Raw genomic sequence first — 20,726 nt, 5'->3', positions numbered from 1 at the left:
GCACTCACTAGATGTGTGATTTGTCTCTTCTCTCAAAGCCATAGTGTTGAAAGCATTGGATTAGTGGATCTGTAAAATTTCTTATAGCTCTATAATTTCTGTTCTGTTCTATTTTATTATCTTCTATTTTAAAACACTAACTGGTAACATCCTAGTAAATTCAGTATGTGGTCAATGTGTTCATCTGATTATAGTTAGAAGAAAACTGGGACAGAGAACGTTAAGTGGCTAACACTGATTTCTTGGGAGAATAAGAGCCAGGGTTAGGAACAGAACCCCAAATGCCTGGCTCCAGTATGCTGTGTTCTCAGCTACTCAGCAGAACCAGGAAGGTAACCCTACCCTGCCACTCCAAAATACTGACTTACCCAATTTGAACCTCCGAGGTTTTTGAGGTTTCGGTATCACTAACCTTTATGGGCAAAAGCCTGCTTTCCAATCCCAGTGTGGCTTCCTTCTGGACATCCCCCTTTTCTAGGCCAGGATTCCAGCTCAGCATTGGCAATAAACCTCTGTACTCTGGATCCCGGAGTTGTATCCTGCCTTGTTGTCAGATCCCATTTTAATCTTTAGTGACTTTTCTGTTGGGTCACTCCACTGAAGCTGATTCCAATATTATATTCATTTTGACTCTTCTTTTGCAGACAGTTTTTGTCACAGTGTAATTTGTTTGGGGGCAGATTGGAGTCTGTGATTATAGACTAGAATTACATTAGTCAGTGCAAGCCTTGGCATTTACAGCTGCTTCTCTTTTGTGGTACCTTTTTAAAGTTAAGTTTCATTAAACTTTTAAAGGGAAAATGCTCTATGGAATTCATGAGCAAAATCTGAACTCAAATTAGGGAAGACTGTCAATTTTCCTGATCAACATTTAAACCAATATTAAGATTGAAAGGATATCAGGAGTCTTCAATGAATGAATCTAATTGGGAAGATTGTTTTATACACGGTTGCACTTGACGCTAAACAATCCTTATTTCATGAAGTACATCAAGGTAGCTATTCCATAATCTTCCTGGGTTATGAAGGAAATATAAGTTCATTTGAAAAATCATCATATCTTTACGACATGTTCTGTTATTTGTACACAGGTAATATATGCTCATAAATAAGCTGGCAATGTTGTACAGAGTTGCCAAAAAATTGTTAAAGCCTTGCTTAAAATTTGGGTGAACAAAAATACCCTCTAAGCAATTGCTCTTAGAATATTTGATGATGGATATTCAAGAAGCCTTTAAAGTATGGTAAACATTTCCCCTTTTAAAAATATGAAGACAGAGGGGGCGGGGAAGGGAGCAGCCGGGCGGTGGAAGCGCGAGCGGGAGGCCGGCCGCGGTCCCGACCTTGCTGCCGTCGCCGCCGGGGCTCGCCCGGGGATGTCTCGTCTCAAGGCCCCCAAGCACCACGCGGCGGCCGCCGTCCCGGCCTCTGAGGGCCGCCATGCCCCGGCAGCGCGCGCGGGCTGAGGGCTGCTCGGTGCCCGCTGGCGGCGCCGGGGGAGGGGCCCGGGCGGGCCGGGAGGGGCTGCCCAGGCCCCGCGTTTCCCCCTTCACCGCGGCCGGCGCCGGGCCAGGAGGATGCGCGGCGCCGGGCTCTGAAACATGGAGGGACTTCTGTACAGGTGGACCAACTATCTCACAGGTTGGCAGCCTCGTTGTTTTGTTTTAGATAATGGAATCCTGTCCTACTATGATTCACCAGATGATGTTTGCAAAGGGAGCAAAGGAAGTGTAAAGATGGTAGTTTGTGAAATTAAAGTCCATTCAGCAGACAACACAAGAATGGAATTAATCATTCCAGGAGAGCAGCATTTCTACATGAAGGCAGTGAATGCAGCTGAAAGACGAAGGTGGCTGGTTGTTCTGGGGAGCTCCAAAGCCTGTTTGTCTGATACTAGGACTAAAAAAGAAAAAGAAATAAGTGAAACCAGTGAATCTCTGAAAACCAAAATGTCTGAGCTTCGCCTCTACTGTGACCTCCTAATGAAGCAAGTTCATACGATCCAAGAATTTGTTCACCATGATGAGAATCATTCATCTCCCAGCATAGAGAACATGAATGAAGCCTCTTCTCTACTTAGGGCGACGTGTAATACATTCATCACAACGCTTGAGGAATGTGTGAAGATAGCGAATGCCAAGTTTAAACCCGGGATGTTTCAGCTGTGCCATCTGGATCCCTTAGTTTCTCCTGTGTCAACTAATCCTGTTCAAATGATGAAGCGTCCTGTCAGCCACCCTGGTTCTTGCAGTTCAGAGAGGAGTAGCCACTCTATAAAAGAAACAGTGTCTACACTTCACCGACTCTCCCAGCGGCGCTGAAGAACCTACACAGATACAGACTCTGGTAATGATGTTCCTCTCGAAGACCCAGATAGACCTGTTCACTGTTCAAGAAATACACTTAATGGAGATTTGGCATCAGCAACCATTCCTGAAGAAAGCAGACTTATGGCCAAAAGAAAATCTGAATCGGAAGATCCTCTTCCATCCTTCTCTTCCTGAGGAAACGGAAGTGTCCACCTTTCTCTAAGTATTGCTCTGCAAAAGCTGCTGTAATTAAACTATGTTATAGGGAGTAATTTTTCCCTTAGGATTACTCTGCACTTTATAGAATATTATAAGACAAACAAAAAACAACCCACATACCTTTGAAGTGTATTTTATCTTTATATAGTTTATTTGCAAGAGTATTTTCCTAATAACTTCACAGTATGAATGTGCATCTTTTTGTTTTTTGAACAAATGATGGTGTAACATTTTGACATCTGTAAGGACAAATGTAGATTTTTTTCTAAAAAACTGTGAGGGACTGACATCTTAGTCAGTGTGTATTGTAGCTTATAAACATGAAATCTTATAAACCTAAGGTTTCATTCAGTTTGACAGAAGTGTGATATACGTAACTTGTGCCATGGACCAAATGGTCACTTTACCCCAGCTGAAACTGAGTTACGGTCGCAGCTTGATGGTGTTTGTATTATATTCCTTTAAGCAAAAAGGAAACATTTAATATTCGAAATATTTTTACCCCAAATACCATGACATTGAGGATTTTTTAAAAACCAGAATGTGCTGTCCTTTGTATATGAAGTTGACACTACTGATTTGTCAATACCAAATATTGGGTTAAAGTATTTAATTTTTACTTATTTATTTTTCTGTTGCATCAAAAAAAATGATTTCATCCTAACTTTTATGACCTACCAAATTTAAGATGTGCATACCTTGTTATTTACATTGTTCTAGAAAAGAGGTTAATACTGTAGTGACCTTGCTCACTTCCACCAGAGAAATAAATGACTTGTAATGGAAGAGGATTTTAGTGCTTTTTTCCAAAAATAGACTTAAGTTGCTGTTGTAAGGTATTAATGTTTGCAGCTCTTTAGAATATCTAGACATTTTTAATTTATGAATATTTATAAAAAAGGAATGTCAAGGTGACTGCCCTACATAACTTGAGAATGGCATTATTTAATTAAAGAACAAATAGCATTTTTTGGTAGTGCCTGTCCATACCTATTGTCAGTGTCTGCCTTGTAAACTGTTTTTTCAGTTCACTTTGGAGTGATGGTTTTGTCCAAGGTTTTGGATGAGGAGCACTTTAAAACAAACTGGTTTGGTGTTTTTAAGTTAATCATATGCTTAATAAATATGTGGTTTTTGCATTAAAAAAAAAATGAAGACAGAAATGTAATCAACCACTATTTTTTTTTTTCCAGGGAAGTTTCTTACTAAATTTTTTTCTTAAAAGATAAAAAGGTTGGGGGCTTCCCTGGTGGCACAGTGGTTGAGGGTCCACCTGCCAATGAGGGGAACACGGGTTTGTGCCCCGGTCCGGGAGGATCCCACGTGCCGCGGAGCGACTGGGCCCGTGAGCCATGGCTGCTGAGCCTGCGCGTCCGGAGCCTGTGCTCCGCAACGGGAGAGGCCACAACAGTGAGAGGCCCGCGTACCGGAAAAAAAAAAAGGATAGAGAGAGATTAACTTAGATCAAATAAACCAAAATAACTTTTAAAAGAAAAAATTATTATGTTCAACTATAAAGGGAATTTTTCATATTGTGTGTGCGTTTTAATACACAGAACAAGGAATGTGTAAAATTCTCAGAAGTAGTACTTCTATAAAGCCAATCAGAACTGATTAAACAGATAGGCATTACTTTGAGAAGGGCTAAAAATTATGTTATAGATGGATATTTAATGACATGAAAAAATGTTCATGGCATAAAATCTAATAAAAATATTATAAAACAATATGTACAATACACACCTGTTTTAATTAAAATAAAGATGTGTGTGACTCTAAACCAAAGACCTGAGAGATGTATATCAAACAGCTTTACTAGCAATAAAGCTAAAATTTGTATCTCTATCACTTTGTATCTATGCTCATACGTAATATTCTTTTCAAGTAAAGTTGTTGACTGATTTTGATACCAGGGTTATGCTGGCTCATAAAAATAGATGTGGAATGCACACTATTTCTCTAGTTTCTAAAGGAGCTTGTATATTCTTGGATTTTTTTTTTCCGTTAAATATTTGGTAGAATTCACCAATGGATCCGTCTGGGCCTGGAGTTCTCTATGTGAGGAATTTTATTATCATAAATTTAATTTATTTAACACACAGGGCTGTTCAGATTTTCTGATTCTTCTTATATTAGTTTTGGTAATTTGTGAAGCGAAATAAAGCACATCTTGAGCGGGAGAGGAAGAAGGAACGAGAAGGAAATGAAAAAGACAGGTACTCCTGTGATCCTTGGGAGGTGAGGTGTAAGGAGAGGCTAGAAGTGTGAATTTGTTATCAAGTTAGTTATCTGCAGGTGGCACATATTCCTTGTGTACTGAGAAAAGACATGAAAGGTGCCTAATCTGAAATGAGTTAAAGTACTCCCAATGACTTAAGAGTTTAATAGCTTCTGCATCTCTGATTTCCAAGACTGAATTCAACAATTACAGGTCTTAAAAATAAAAATGGAATTTAATCTATAAAGAGAAGATCGTATAACTTGCAACAAAGCATAATGACTCTACAAACCATCTATCTCAGTAAAACTGTCAAAAAAGTTAATTTGCATGTCCACTTTCACTAAATTAAGTTGTGTTTTAACATTTTATATGCTCTTCATAAGTGTGAAGTTTTACTTTTAAATACTGGCCAAGTAAACCAAACCAAACCAAGTACATCTATTTTTTTTTTATAGATCTTTATTGGAGTATAATTGCGTCACAATACTGTGTTAGTTTCTGTTGCACAACAAAGCGAATCAGCCATATGCATACACGTGTCCCAATATCCCCTCCCTCTTGAGCCTCCCTCCCATCCTCCCTGTCCCACCCCTCTAGGTCATTGCAAAGCACCGAGCCGATCTCCCTGTGCTATGCTGCTGCTTCCCACCAGCCAACTATTTTATATTTGGTAGTGTATATATGTCCATGCCGCTCTCTCACTTCGCCCCAGCTTCTCCCTCCCACCCCATGTCCTCAAGTCCATTCTATATGTCTACCTCTTTATTCCTGCCCTGCAACTAGGTTCATTAGTACCATGTTTTTTTGTTTGTTTTGCTTTCTTTTTTAGATTCCATATATATGCGTTAGCATTCGGTGTTTGTTTTTCTCTTTCTGATTTACTTCACCCTGTATGACAGACTCTGCTCCATCCACCTTACTACAGATAACTCAGTTTCATTTCTTTTTATGGCTGAGTAATATTGCATTGTATGTATGTCTCACATCTTCTTAATCCATTCACATGTTGATGGACATTTAGGTTGGTTCCATGTCCTGCCTACTGTAAATAGTGCTGAAATGAATATTGTGCTACATGTATCTTTTTGAATTATGGTTTTCTCAGGGTATATGCCCAGTAGTGGGATTGCTGGGTCATATGGTAGTTCTACTTTTAGTTTTATAAGGGTGCTCCATTCTGTTTTCCATAGTGGTTGTATCAATTTATATTCCCACCAACAGTGCAGAAGTGTTCCCTTTTCTCCACACCCTCTCCAGAATTTATTGTTTCTAGATTTTTTGATAATGGCCATTCTGACTGGTGTGAGGTGATACCTCGTTGTACTTTTGATTTGCATTTCTCTAATAATAGACCAATGGTACAGGATAGAATGCCCAGAGATAAACTCATGCACATATGGGCACCTAATTTACGACAAAGGAGGCAAGAACATACAATGGAGAAAAGACAGTCTCTTCAATAAGTGGTGCTGGGAAAACTGGACAGCTACATGTAAAAGAATGAAATTAGAACACTACCTAACTCCACTTAACACCATACACAAAAATAAACTCCAAATGGATTAAAGGCTTAAATGTAAGACCAGACACTATAAAACTCTTAGAGGAAAACAGGAAAAACACTCTTTGACATAAACCACAGAAAGATCTTTTCTGACCCACCTCCTAGAGTAATGGAAATAAAAACAAAAATAAACAAATGGGACTTAATTAAACTTAAAAGCTTTTGCACAGCAAAGGACATAAACAAGATGGAAAGACAGCTCTCAGAATGGGAGAAAATATTTGCAAATGAAACAACAGACAAAGGATTAATCTCCAAAATATACGAACAGCCCATGGAGCTCAATATCAAAAAAACAAACAATCCAGCTGAAAAATGGGTGGAAGACCTAAATAGACATTTCACCAAGGAAGACATACAGATGGCCAAGAGGCACATGAAAAGATGCTCAAGAGTGCATCTATTTTTTTTTTTTGCGGTACGCGGGGCTCTCACTCTTGTGAGAGGCTCCTCTCCCGTTGCGGAGCACAGGCTTCGGACGCGCAGGCTCAGCGGCCATGGCTCATGGGCCTAGCCGCTCTGCGGCATGTGGGATCTTCCCGGACCGGGGCACGAACCCGTGTCCCCTGCATCGGCAGGCGGACTCTCAACCACTGCGCCACCAGAGAAGCCCAGTACATCTATTTTTAAGAGGATTTGTCATATCTTACAGTTCACCTGAATCCTACTAAGAATTATGGCAGAAGTGGGATGGGGAAGAGTGGCAATTTAGAAATTTGAGTGATGAGATCAAATAGAACATATTAGATTATATGTTAGTCCTGAAATTTGGATATAAACTTATGCAAAGGAAAAGTCACACATAAACATTTGTCATTTAAAAAAAAATTTCAAGTGCTCTGCAATGCTGTAAGTGTTATAGACATTTTTACAATCACAAAAGAAAATATGATAATAATCAAACAAATGGAAAATGCAAGTCTGGATCAATACGCAAAACTAATGGAAGCCATAAAATTTTAGAGGAAGCATTTATGACTGTCAGTTTATTTGAACATTATGTGTCTTGGCGCCCAGAGGACAATCCTCATAGTCTCCTCCGGCATCAAGGTTCCTAGCTCAAAAATCAGAATTCTTACTTGAATGAGAGTTTGACAATTTTGTATTTATCAAAATGAATGAAATCTAAAGCGACTATGAAAGAATAGTTTGCATGTTCTCATTGAACAAACATTTGTAAATTGACTCTGTGTATGTAAATTACCAAGTTGAGGGGTGGTAATAGGTTGGACAACTTTTATGCCAACTTAAAAATTCCCACCACCTTTTGGCTCTGGCTATCGCTGTGACAACCAGCAGTCTTCAGATATATCTTAACAGTTCCTCATTTCTTGCTTTTTGCCCTAGGACTTCTCTTATGTCTCAATACAGGATGCTGTGGGAGCTGACGCAGCCTTTCTGGAACAGCTAGAGAGACAGGAGTCAGGGGATAAAAATCCCTCTCTCAAATGTCCTTAGACTGACAGTTCTGAGACATATTCTTAGTCTTCAGAAACTCTGCAGGGAAATTTAGTTCTGGTTGTTTATAGCAGAACCAAATCAATAATGCACCTTTGGATTAGTCTTCCTTTCCCAGTTTACTCTTGCAATTCCGCAACTCTCGTTCCCTAGGCTCACTTCACACATGTAAGACTGTCTCAAGCTCTGCTTTTTGGGAGAACCAAAACTAAACATTATTTTAAAATGTGGAAGTTTCCCTTCCTACCACAACAAACTCATGTGCTATATATATTTTTAGTTTGGCTCAAGCACAAGAAATACTGTTAGTATTATATCATGCAAAACAATTTTATGCAAAATAATCACTAACTGTGTCACAAAACTTGTTTTTAAAGCAAGTGGCAGAGTTGGAATTCAAAGTCAGATTTGCTTACATCATCCTTTATGTCTCAATAAGAGTAAGAGGGTGTGCTCACATAAGGCAATCAAGGAGAGTTGGATAAAGACATGTTTACCAAGGTATAGGTAGGGTTAAGGAAATCCAAAGAGGGATGGTAAACTGACCCTGGGGTGAGGGTCAGTGAGAGAGCCATTATTACTCCTGAACTGAAGAGGAGAGAGGAGGGAGTAATCAACAGAATGTGGAGATAGTAGCTCTATAGAGAGGGCTACCTTTCAACATCTGCCACTTTGAGGACAAGAAAGCAGCCAAGCCACTGCAACCTAGCAAGGAGGGATCTAGGGGAGCAAGTACCACACCACCCACTACACACTGGAGAGACAAGTCCACTGGGAAAGTAAGTAAAATCCTGTCCTAGCCCTAATCCAGAGCTCCACTGGGATAAGAGATTGTGGTCAAAACAGACTGACTAGTGGGGAACAAATTTTGATAATTCTTGACCCACTAACCTGGAGCAGGGATGGGCTACAAAGGACAGGGGAGTATTATGGAGGTCAGCAGCCGCTGACAAAGTCAAAGAGGGCTTTGCTACCTTATCCTTGGTGACGCTGATGAAACAGAAAAGAAAGTGGGACTAACAACAGACAGAGGAATAATTTAACAGTAATTAGAGTCTGGGGCCCCAGAGAACCACAGATAGAAGAAGACTCCCCTCCAGAGTAGAATCAAAACCTACTTGATTCTAAGAATGCAAAGAACTTCTCACACCTCCAAGATAGGGACAGGAGGGTACTGTCCCTGTTAAGATTGCTCAGGAGGATTTTTGAATTAACACAGAATAATGGTTGTTTTAGGTCTCCTATTCTTCCCCTTTCTGAATCAGAGCTTGTGGAGTGGTTTTTTTTTGTCCCTGGTTTTAACACTGTGCAATGTGTGTGGAAGGGAACAGATAACTAGTTGTATTACTTATTGGCTGCTGGAACAGGAATCATGTTCAAATCTGAAGAAAAGGACAGCAAATCACCTGAAGATCCTGGACTTTGAGCAGTGTACAGTGACGGGGTATGTCTCTGGGATATTTCTCAGGGGGGTCAGCATGGAGGGAAGGAGAAAGTGGATATTTGGTGAGTACAATTATGGACTCTGGCACGACTGGCCCAATGCTGACCAATATTTGTGTTTTCTTTTTGCTTAGTCCACAGCTAGACTACATTTCCCAGTTTTACTACAGAGATTTGTGGCCAAACAATGGGTCTCATCAATAAATGTGAATAGGGCTTCCCTGGTGGCGCAGTGGTTGCGAGTCCGCCTGACGATGCAGGGGACACGGGTTCGTGCTCCGGTCCGGGAAGATCCCACATGCTGCGGAGCGGCTGGGCCCGTGAGCCATGGCCGCTGAGCGTGCGCGTCCGGAGCCTGTGGTCCGCAACGGGAGAGGCCACAACAATGAGAGGCCCGCGTACCGAAAAACATAAAAAATAAAAATAAATAAATGTGAATGGATGTAATGACTGCCATCTCTGAGGAATAAAGAGCTTTTTCCACACATGCTCTCTTTTCTTTGCCTGAAGCCTGGATACAAAGATTGTGTGAAGGACTCTGAAGCCCTACGTAATGAGGGGTTTGAGTTTGAAAAACATTTTGCAGAATGTAAGTTAATTGGATATAAAGTGAGAAAGAAGGAGGTTTCTATTTTGGAAATTTACTGACTGGGGTTCTTTTTGTTGGTGGCAGTCAGCTTTATATGATTAATATAAAGAGAAAGCATTCAATTTAATGTTACATGAAATCAAATAATTAAAACACAATAAGTTAGAAGAAAATAAAGAAAACAAATCATTGCAGAAATTTTAAGATGTTTCTTTGAGATAAAAAAAAGTAAAATGAAATGTTTATGACAAGGAAAGAAACTAAAAATAATAACAGGAATAAAAGGAGTACAGCTCTAGATGAGCAGAGATTAACTATTAAGAAAACAAAATGAACAACTGTATGTGCCAATTTTGAAATTTTAAATAAATGAACAACTTCCTAGAGAAATGAAACTTACAAAAACTGGATCAAATCAAAAGAAGAAAATTGACATATTACTGTTAAATAATTACACGTACACATACACACTCTCACACACCCAGCTATTTTTCGAGTTGAAACATACCAAAGATTCAAGGGACAGAATTACAAAGTTTTCCAGAAAACTAAATATCAGAGATTGTTCCACAACTTTATGAGACCAGTATAACTTTAATGCCCAAACAAGATTTGGATATAACAAGAGAGGAAAAATAACAAGTTAATCTCATTTCTGAACATATATTCCAAAAAAAGAGAAAAACATATAAAGCAATATATTTTAAAAAACATTATGGCAAGATTGTGCTTATCCAGCAATGTACACTGAATTCAATTTGGAAAAGTAAATCATTACAAAAATATATTAAAGGGGAAAAACCATACAATAATCTCAGTATATTTAGAAATGTTTTGTTAAAATTTAATATTCATCAATGATGAATACCATGATACACTAAGAAGGAGCTTAGGCTGAAAACAGGAAACTACAAGATACTTTCCATAAATGTCTAAGATACAGTCTTTTCAAAACTAGGATTAAGACAAAGATTAACACTTCTAGTCAATGTTGTAATGGGGCAGAAAAAAAAAGAATAAAGATATGTGGACTAAAAGAGAAGAAAACCAGCATTTTAAGCACAAATGAAACACCATTTACATGGAAATCAAGAAAAAAACTATGTTTTTTGTAAATTGTTCAAATGATTAATAGAGTGAAGCAAGGTAGATATATGATAAAAATTCTGCTCCTGGGTATGTACCCCAAAGAAATTCTCAGAATACAAGGGTATGATATTAGGAATTACTGAAGCAGTATTTGTGTTGGGTGTTAGAGTATTGGAGACATCATGAGTCACTCATCCTTGAGAGCTGTAGATAGTAATGTAAGTGGAAAGACATGTGGGATATTATGAAACAACTGGAAGCAATTTATAGATGCAACATAGCAAAATGTGTGGAATGCAACTAATGTAGCACTGAAAGAGAAATTTGTAATCTTTAAACACCTGTATTAACAATGAATACAATTTTAAAATTAATACTCTAAGCTTTTACCTTTAGAAGCTAGAAACCCAAATATAAGAGGAAAAAAATAATAAAAAGTGGAAGCCAGTGAAATAGAAAGTAAACTAACAAAAAAGAGAACACATTCACATGTTAATAATTTGAAAAGATCATCAGTTTGGATAAAACCATAGTTCTGTAGATCAAGACGAAAGAGAAAAACCACAAACTATCAATATTAGGAATGAAAGAGAGAACAGCCCTACTGATCTTACAAACATTAAAACACGATAAGGCAATTTTGTTGATAACTCTGTGCCGATACGTTTGACAATTTAGATGGAAATTTTTTAAAATAAATTTATTTATTTATTTACTTTTGGCCACGTTGGGTTTTCGTTGCTGCGTGCAGGCTTTCTCTAGTTGCAGAGAGAGGGGGCTACTCTTCATTGCGGTGTGGAGCATGGGCTCTAGGCAGATGGGCTTCAACAGTTGTGGCATGCTGGCTCAGTAGTTGTGGCTTATGGGCTCTAGAGCACAGGCTCAGTAGTTGTGGTGCATTGGCTCAGTTGTTCCACGGCATGTGGGATCTTCCCGGACCAAGGCTCGAACCCGTGTCCCCTGCATTAGCAGGTGGATTCTTAACCACTGAGCCACAGGGAAGTCCCCTTAGATGGAAAATTTATTGAAAGACACAAACTATCAAAACATACCCACAGTGCTCACTTCAGCAGCACATATACTAAAATTGGAACGATACAGAGAAGATTAGCATGGCCCCTGCACAAGGATGACACGCAAATTCGTGAAGCGTTCCATATTTTTGCAGCTCTATTTACAATAGCCAGGAGATGGAAACAACTTAAGTGTCCATCATCGGATGAATGGATAAAGAAGATGTGGCACATATATACAATGGAATATTACTCAGCCATAAAAAGAAACGAAATTGAGCTATTTGTAATGAGGTGGATGGACCTAGAGTCTGTCATACAGAGTGAAGTAAGTCAGAAAGAGAAAGATAAATACCGTATGCTAACACATATATATGGAATTTAAGAAAAAAAAATGTCATGAAGAACCTAGGGGTAAGACAGGAATAAAGACACAGACCTACTAGAGAATGGACTTGAGGATACGGGGAAGGGGAAGGGGAAGCTGTGACAAAGTGAGAGAGTGGCACGGACACATATACACTACCAAACGTAAAATAGATAGCTAGTGGGAAGCAGCCACATAGCACAGGGAGATCAGCTCGGTGCTTTGTGACCACCTAGAGGGGTGGGATAGGGAGGGTGGGAGGGAGACGCAAGAGGGAGGGGGTATGGGGATATATGTATATGTATAACTGATTCACTTTATTATAAAGCAGAAACTAACACACCATTGTAAAGCAATTATACGCCAATAAAGATGTAAATAAAAAATACCCACAAAGAAATAGAAAATCTTGATAAGCACGTATCTATTAAACAATGTGAATTCATTGCTGCAAACCTACCCACCATCAAAACTCAAGGTGCAGATAGTTACGGTGATGGATTCTATTAAATATTTGGAAAAACGGTAATACCATTATTACATAAACTCTTCCAGAAAACAGAAGGGAAGTATCTTTCAACTTTTTTTTGAAGCCAGAATAATCCTAATACCAAAACAAGACAAGCACATTAAAAGAGAGTTTAATTTATAGACCAATATAATTCATGGGCATAGATCCAAATATCCTTAACAAATTTTAGCAGAGAGAATCCAGAAATACATCAAAGAAATCAGAAGAGTTGCTTTTTGGGATGTTACTATGGAGAGGATGCTAGGAAGCCACATAAGCAAATGTTCTAGAGGGATGGAAATGTTCCATATCTTAGGTGTGTGGGTTATCTAGATGTATGCATTTGTCAGAACTCGTTGAACTCTATACTTAAGATCAGTGTATTTATTATAAAAGAAAAAATAGTAATTTACAATGGAGAAATCTGGCAGACACCTCCTTAACCAAGTTATCAATATTAACATCACCAGTAAGAAGATATAGTGATACCATGCACTGAGAACATAACATCATTTCTGTGTATTATCTTTTTAAATGTATAATCTCAATCTAAGGATGAGTAAACATAGACAAACCTAAATTGAGAAACATTTTGCAAAATGACAGACTAGAACTCATCCAAAATGCCATCATAAAAGACAAGGAAAGTAGGAGAAAGGGAGGAACTGCCACAGATTAGAGGAGAGTAAGGAGACACAACAGCTAAGTGCAATATAAGAACTGAAATTTGATCCTGGAAAAGAAAAAAGAACATTAGGCAAAAGACTGGTTAAATTTGAGAAAGGTTTGCATTTAATTAATAGCAGCGTAACAATGTTAATTCCTGGTTTTGACAATTGTACTATGTTATTGAAGATGTTATCATAGGTGGGGGAGGGAGGAATAAATTAGGAGTTTGGGATTAACGTATATACACTACTATATATAAGATAGATAATCAACAAGGACGTGCTGTATAGCAGAGGGAACTCTACTCAGTATTCTGAAATAACCTATATGGGAAAAGAATCTGAAAAAGAATGTATATATATAAAACTGAATCACTTTGCTGTACACCTGAAACTAACACAGCATTGTAAATCAACTCGACACCAATAAATTTTTTTTTTTTTTTTTTTTTTTTTTTTTTTTGCGGTACGCGGGCCTCTCACTGTTGTGGCCTCTCTTGTTGCGGAGCACAGGCTCCGGACGCGCAGGCTCAGCGGCCGTGGCTCACGGGCCCAGCCGCTCCGCGGCATGTGGGATCTTCCCAAACCGGCGCACGAACCTGTGCCCCCTGCATCGGCAGGCGGACTCTCAACCACTGCGCCACCAGGGAAGCCCTACAACAATAAAATTTTTTAAAAAATTTTAAAAAGATGTTACCATAGGAAACTGGTTGAAACTTATACATTAACTCTGTACTATTATTTCAACTTTTCTGCAAGTCTAAGATTATTTCAAAACAAAAAGTTTAAAACAATTAGTATATATTGAAAAGCTATACAGGAAGAAAGGATACAGGAGACCCATGGGAAAAAAATGCACAGATGAAAAATAGATCTATGAATAAAGGAGAACCTGATATATAAAAACAGTATCATTTAGATCAGTGGAGAAGGGATGAAAAATTCAAAACAATAATTTGCCCACATGCCTTTTAAGTGCGATCCAGAGCCCACAGCCCAACTAACTTGTCTATTGGATTCTCATATTCTAGGCCACTAGTCACCTGCCTTAATCACCCCAGGGTCGGGTACCAGAAAACTAGAGACCCCAGAGCCAATGGAATTATTCAAACTACTCAATCCTAAAAATGTTTAACTTGCCTTGCCTGTTCCTTGCCATGGAAACCACAGTAAAGTTGACATCCGTAAGTATAACAAACTATATTTTCAATCACAGTTATCTCTGTTAGTCTTACCATTTCTAAATAATAATAAAACCTATTTTAAAACAACATGATACTATTATACATACATGCATTCTCCAGCTTAATTCCTACATGCAGACTCTGAGGAAAGTAATGAAATCCACTCTATATTTCATAAATAAAGAAATAGGAGCTTATAGAGACGAAGTAACTTCCCCAGAATTACAGAGCAGATAAGAGGCAAGAATCCAAGAATTAAACTCAGATCTACATAAAGTTAAATTTCACATTCATTATTTAGGGGATATGAATGAGATTTGCCCAAAAATTGTACCAGTGCTCTTTTAGTTTAGGAGTTAAAGGATACATCAGCTCTCAATGACATTTATGTAATGTCATCAAAGTTTAAAGATATCCCTCCATAATTTTGCTGTTTCCACTCTTTTTATGCTTAGTCTCTGGAATCACTGTTGCTTTTTCCTTGTTATCTGTATCTTTTCAAGGGTATTTTCATGGAGAGTTAAAGGGGGGTGGTTCTCAGATTCCATTACTCTTTATAATCCCTGTGAGTCAGTTCTTTACTTTTAAAATTTGGTTAATATGCCTGTGTTAGAATACACATGCACATCTAAATTAATTTCCCAGATCTTTAGTCTCCTAGCTCAGAACCCAAGAAAGGGGTTATGCACAGTCATTTGATCCATACCTTGACGTCACTAGCTGGAAGGATTTAGATTATTTGTGGCCAAAAATCAGAGAGCTGTGTTAAGTCAACCTTCTGATATGCAGGCTATTATGACCTGAATTAACTGCACAATCACTCACCACATCACTGAGAAGGGACAATAAGACATTGCCTGTCTCCAAACACGATGCAGGATACATGACACCATTTAAGAACTATTCTTTCAAAAACAAACAAAACATCTAATCCCAAATTTTAGCATATCTGTAGGGCCAATAATTAGTATATTCATAATACTAAGGGACTTCCCTGGTGGTGCAGTGATAAAGAATCTGCCTGCCAGTTCAGGGGACACGGGTTCGGGCCCTTGTCCGGGAAGATCCCATATGCCGCTGAGCAACTAAGCCCGTGTGCCACAACTATGGAGACTGAGCTCTAGAGCCCACGAGCCACAACTAGTGAGCCCACATGCCACAACTACTGAAGCCCATGTGCCTAGAGCCCATGCTCCACAACAAGAGAAGCCACTGCAGTGAGAAGCCCACACACCGCAATGAAGAGTAGCCCCCACTCACTGCAACCAGAGAAAGCCCGCACCCCAACGAAGACCTAACGCAGCCATTAAAAAAAAGAATACTAAGGATAGAGAAAAAAATAAATCAACATCACAAAACAAACAGCAAAGAAAATTTAGAATGTTGGAAGTATTAGAGGGCACGTGATCTGTTGTCTTTAGCAGATCAACAATATGTAATAGTATGGCTGTTTTAGATAAAAAGAGATGTAAGCAACATAACCATCTGGCAAGTGTGGACCTTACTTGGTTCTTATTTGAAAAAAATTAATTGTAAAAACATATTTCAAGACAATTGGAGAAATTTGGTTATATAGGAAAATATCCAGGTAATTTTTTAAGGATATAAATACTGACTGCTACAGGGGTGAAATAACAAAGTCGGGGTTTTGTTTTAAAATAATTAAGACCAAAAAAAAGTATAGGTGGAACAAATGTATTAAAATGTATTATAGATGCTTTATAATATATGATAATACAGTGCCATTCAAATATTCAAATGTCAATAAAATGACCTTCAAATATTAATTGAAATAAATATCAGTGTGAAAGAAATAGAATGAATAAAATGAAGAGTGCTGTCTACCTTAAACTCATTTCTTTTTCAGAGCATTTCTCCAACTTTAGGAACTATCAGATCTCTAAATTCCCTATGTCTTGTGTTCTATAATTATTTAATTCCAGTACCCTACGAGGATTTCTGAAGGTTTTCACAAACAAATGGGTAATATTTTTTCAAAGAATTTGGTGAAAAATTGTACAGAGTGATGTACAGAAAATAAACCCCAGATTTGCCTCCTTTGGCATTTGTAGCTAAGGATCATAAAGTCCTATTGTTCTAACCTCATTGTGGAGATCAAATAATGAGTGGAAGGGATAAATGATAAGCTTCAGGCTACAAGGATAGAGAACTGGTAAAATTTAAGTGTTCCCTTTAGTACAGTTATCCTAGAATGTAAGGGATATATGAAATGTGGACATATGTGTACTTGATAGACAGTGATTTATAATAGAATAAGGCTTTCCAGTAAGAAGGAATATCCTTTAAAAAAATCTAGGCAAGTAGATTATCCACATGTACTTGGAAGAATAGCTTTAGTTGCACACGGGGTTCATATAAGGAAGCAGGAAATAATAATTTAGAAAAACATGGCATGGCCATATGGGACAAGCCTCAATTTTTTCTTAAGAAACGTGTATAATCCCGAACGTAGAAACGCCATGGGTTCCCTGGAAAGAAAATAGAGGTGATGCTCGCCATAATATGAATTTGAAATTGGACTTGGTAATTAACCACAAGCAACAAGAAAAAAGTGAAGTTGAAATGACTCTAAGATTTTGAGGTAATCACAACAGCAACAAAAATCATAGCTTGTACCTAACTTTAAAAAAGAATAGCTTTCCTCCATTTACTTATCAAACATTATTGTGCTAAACAACCTCTGCTTTGAAATGTAAATATTGATGATATTTTATACTTTTCTTCTGTACTAAATAGTGGGAAAGAAAAAACAAGGCAGTTCATGTTTTCTTGCTGTTTTCTTTCTTGGGTTTTTTTTTTTTAGTCAGAGGTTTTCCAAATTTTTGAAGTATGTAAAAATCCTGAAATATCACCTATCCAGATCTGGGTTCAGACATAGAAGATAGTTTTATTTCTTCCAATAATGACAAAAACAACACTAAATATTATGTTTATTTCTGTCCCTAATCTGGTATATGTCTTAAACAAAACTACTTAAAATCTGTGAGATTCACTTACTTCTATGGGGCTAATAATGGCTTAAGTTTATTTAAGGAATAAATGAGAATTTATATATACACTGGCACAAGTCTAAGTAGCTTAGAGTCCAAACCAGAGTAGGTATAGCCTTCCAACCCACAGTAGATACTGTGCTAATGATAGAAGTGATGAAGTTGTAAAAGGGAGGTCAATGTGAGAAAATGTAAATGAAGTCAAAATTAGGCAAGTGGACTTTTCCTTCAGAAACCAAGCAAAGAGCAAGACAGCTTTTGTACTAATAATCAGGAAAGTTTTGCTGAACACTCTCCTCTACCAGGAATGAAAATAAAACAATTTTAAAGGGCATGAGTGGCAGAAATGCAATTCATTAAATGAAAGTAGCATCAATGTAATGAACTGGAAAAGAGAAAGAAAGTAAAAAGGAGAAAGACTATGGAGTATCAGCAAGAATAGGATGACGAGAATTATTTTACACAATTCTCTAGGAAGGCCAGGAATTCCATATTCAATAGATCTATCTGTAAACTCTATTCCCTCTCCCTACAAGACCAAACTTGAATGAGGAGAAAAAAAAACAAAAAACAAAACTTAACTGAAATCTGTGAAACTCTTAATGTGAGTTTTCCATTACAGATTTCCTGAAATTTCACCTGCTTGTCCACTTGGACATCAGGGCCTTTTCACAGAAAGAAAGACCAGAGACTAAACTCATTTGCAATGACTTCTGGCTTTTCCATTAACTATTGAGAACTATCACTAACGAAAACAAACCTGGTATTCAAGGAGGTCCATGATTATTCTCCAGTATGTGTTTCAGGAGGTATGTTCTCAGCTAACCCAAGCTCTTTCTTCTGAACCTTCTTTCCAATGAAAAAGGCAGCTCACTTACACTGCAAATCTGAATAATCTATTTGTTTAAAAACATCTGGGGCCTCAAGCATCATAGTTAATGATTTTAAATGACAAGCCAGAGTTCCTGCAAATCAAAATATCGTGAGGGTACAACACATTTGGGCTAATACTTTGGAGACGTTTTGGCCCTGCATTTATATGAGTATCTGAACAATGATTGCTTAATCATCACAAATTTTTATCAATGGCTGAGAAATAATTGTAGAATACAGATGAACAGTACTCACACAATTAGTAGCTGTATCATGTTAGCAAGTGATCTAAACTCTCAGGGCTTTAATTGAATTGTCTTTAAAATGAAGACAGTTTACATTGTTGAAACTTTAATGCAATAGTTCCAAACAAAATTCCTTCCGTATTTATATGTCATATTTGGATTTATATATTACCATTCACTTAGTTCAGAAGAGGAAGCTAGAGAAGAGATATGTAAAAATAAATTTTTTGCATTAATAATATTATGGTATATAAATTGGAGTGAGAGCTGGATGTTATCATGTCAAAAAGCGAAAACTGTTGATTAGAAGTTATTTTGCTCACTCTCTTTGTCTTTTTTTTTGCGCTACGTGGGCCTCCCATCGCTGCGGCCTCTCCCGTTGCAGAGCGCAGGCTCCGGATGCGCAGGCTCAGTGGCCATGGCTCACGGGCCCAGCCGCTCCGTGGCATGCGGGATGCTCCCGGACCCGGGCACGAACCCGCGTCCCCTGCATTGGCAGGCGGACTCCCAACCACTGCGCCACCAGGGAAGCCCTCTTTGTCTTTTTTGAGAGGGTTAATGACAGACATTAGCTTGCTCCAGGCCACGTAGCTGATATCAGAGATCAGGGATTCAAACTTAGAATCCAGTGGTCTTCCCACTTCTGAATTAAGTTTTTTAACTCGGTCTTTAATTCAATCATCTAAGATGGTATCTTTGATCTGTAGCATCTCTGGCAGGGGTTACTGTGTTTGTCCTCAATTATTAATAGAACTTCAGGGTCTGCTGCTTACATATCATTCCTGGCTTCTCTTCATTTTATCTCTGATACCTGTGAAAATAATCATACTGCCCAAAATTTATTTAGAAAGTATTTTAATTTCATAATTAAATGCTCCACATAATTGCTCTACGAGGAAGGCAAGGAAGATATTATCACTCCTGTTTCACTGAAGTTAAATGATTTTCCCCATGTTGCAGAGAGACCAAGTTTCCTGTTTCTAATTCTAGAGTGATTTCCAACACCCCGAACAGCTGCAGGGACACCAAGATGGATGACCTGCTTCCACCAACCTGACACGTAACCTCTCTACCACCACAAACGGGCAAAAATTACAAAAAAGTTGGCAGCCTGAAACATATAGCCCCTTCTCTAAAGAACATAAACATAATTATATAATAAATTACACACTCACTTAAAAACCTCATTAAGGTGTTTTGAAATAATTTTACTATTTCCAAATAATGTCAGGTATAGCAGAGGATGGGGAAGGAGAGAGGTGATAAGCTATTGGGTTCTCAGTCAGACAAATTCATCATAGAAGAACCAAATATAACTCTTTCCCCTTTGGGAGCTCCTTATCTATCAAATGATGCTAATTCAACTTGACTAATAACTTCATTCTCAAAGTATGTTGGTGAAGAATGGTAGTCCTCATGAAAGAGAGTCAGAAAGGACACTGGCTGATGCTTTATACTCACTAAGTATGTTGTTTAACTTATTTAGCGGATAAGTAAGGATATTCAAGTTAATTCATATCTCAGAACTCTAATTTTATTTTCTAAATGCATTAAGATTTGTGATAGATTTTACTTTATTTAAAAAAAAATACTAAAAGTATATTCCTAACAATCAGTTTAAAACTTGAAAGTATATGTTGCCTTGTAAACAGAATTTCACTTTTTTATTCATTTTTATTATTATTCCAGAAAGACTGTATCTGTATTTATTGTGGAACCAAAATTGTCAGGGTCTTCTCTTTCATATACTTTAATCTTCTCTGCTCGTTCCCTTATGAGCTACATGGTTACTTCTGCACAAACATTGAAATAAAGTGAAAAGATAATTTTGGTAAAGAAAAAGAATATAACTGCACATAATCTGCCAGACCTCCTTGATTTTAATGTGAGAGTTATTATGGATTAGGTTTTTCTAAGGCAGTGCCCTCCTAAATAGTTCACTGGCAGGAGAAGCTATAAAAC

The 20,726-nt window shown here is 37.9% G+C and overlaps 1 long non-coding RNA gene, 1 other non-coding gene and 1 pseudogene across 2 annotated transcripts; all 3 read left to right on the top strand.

The window, feature by feature from the left end:
- The first annotated feature begins 1,601 nt into the window (after positions 1 to 1,601).
- LOC117312223 (pleckstrin homology domain-containing family A member 3 pseudogene) lies at positions 1,602 to 2,850 on the top strand (annotated as a pseudogene).
- A 4,845-nt stretch (positions 2,851 to 7,695) lies between these two features.
- Positions 7,696 to 9,690, top strand: LOC141278473 (uncharacterized). The gene is made up of 3 exons (XR_012331231.1): positions 7,696 to 8,550; positions 9,139 to 9,215; positions 9,349 to 9,690. It is a non-coding gene; the product is annotated as an uncharacterized lncRNA (long non-coding RNA).
- A 2,259-nt stretch (positions 9,691 to 11,949) lies between these two features.
- Positions 11,950 to 12,056, top strand: LOC117312282 (U6 spliceosomal RNA). The gene has a single exon (XR_004526538.1). It is a non-coding gene; the product is annotated as a U6 spliceosomal RNA (small nuclear RNA).
- Positions 12,057 to 20,726: the final 8,670 nt, after the last annotated feature.

Source organism: Tursiops truncatus, chromosome 4, assembly GCF_011762595.2.
Source record: "Tursiops truncatus isolate mTurTru1 chromosome 4, mTurTru1.mat.Y, whole genome shotgun sequence".
Classification (NCBI taxonomy): domain Eukaryota; kingdom Metazoa; phylum Chordata; class Mammalia; order Artiodactyla; family Delphinidae; genus Tursiops; species Tursiops truncatus.
Note: the sequence above shows the minus strand (reverse complement) of the source record. Positions and strands in the feature narration are given on the sequence as shown.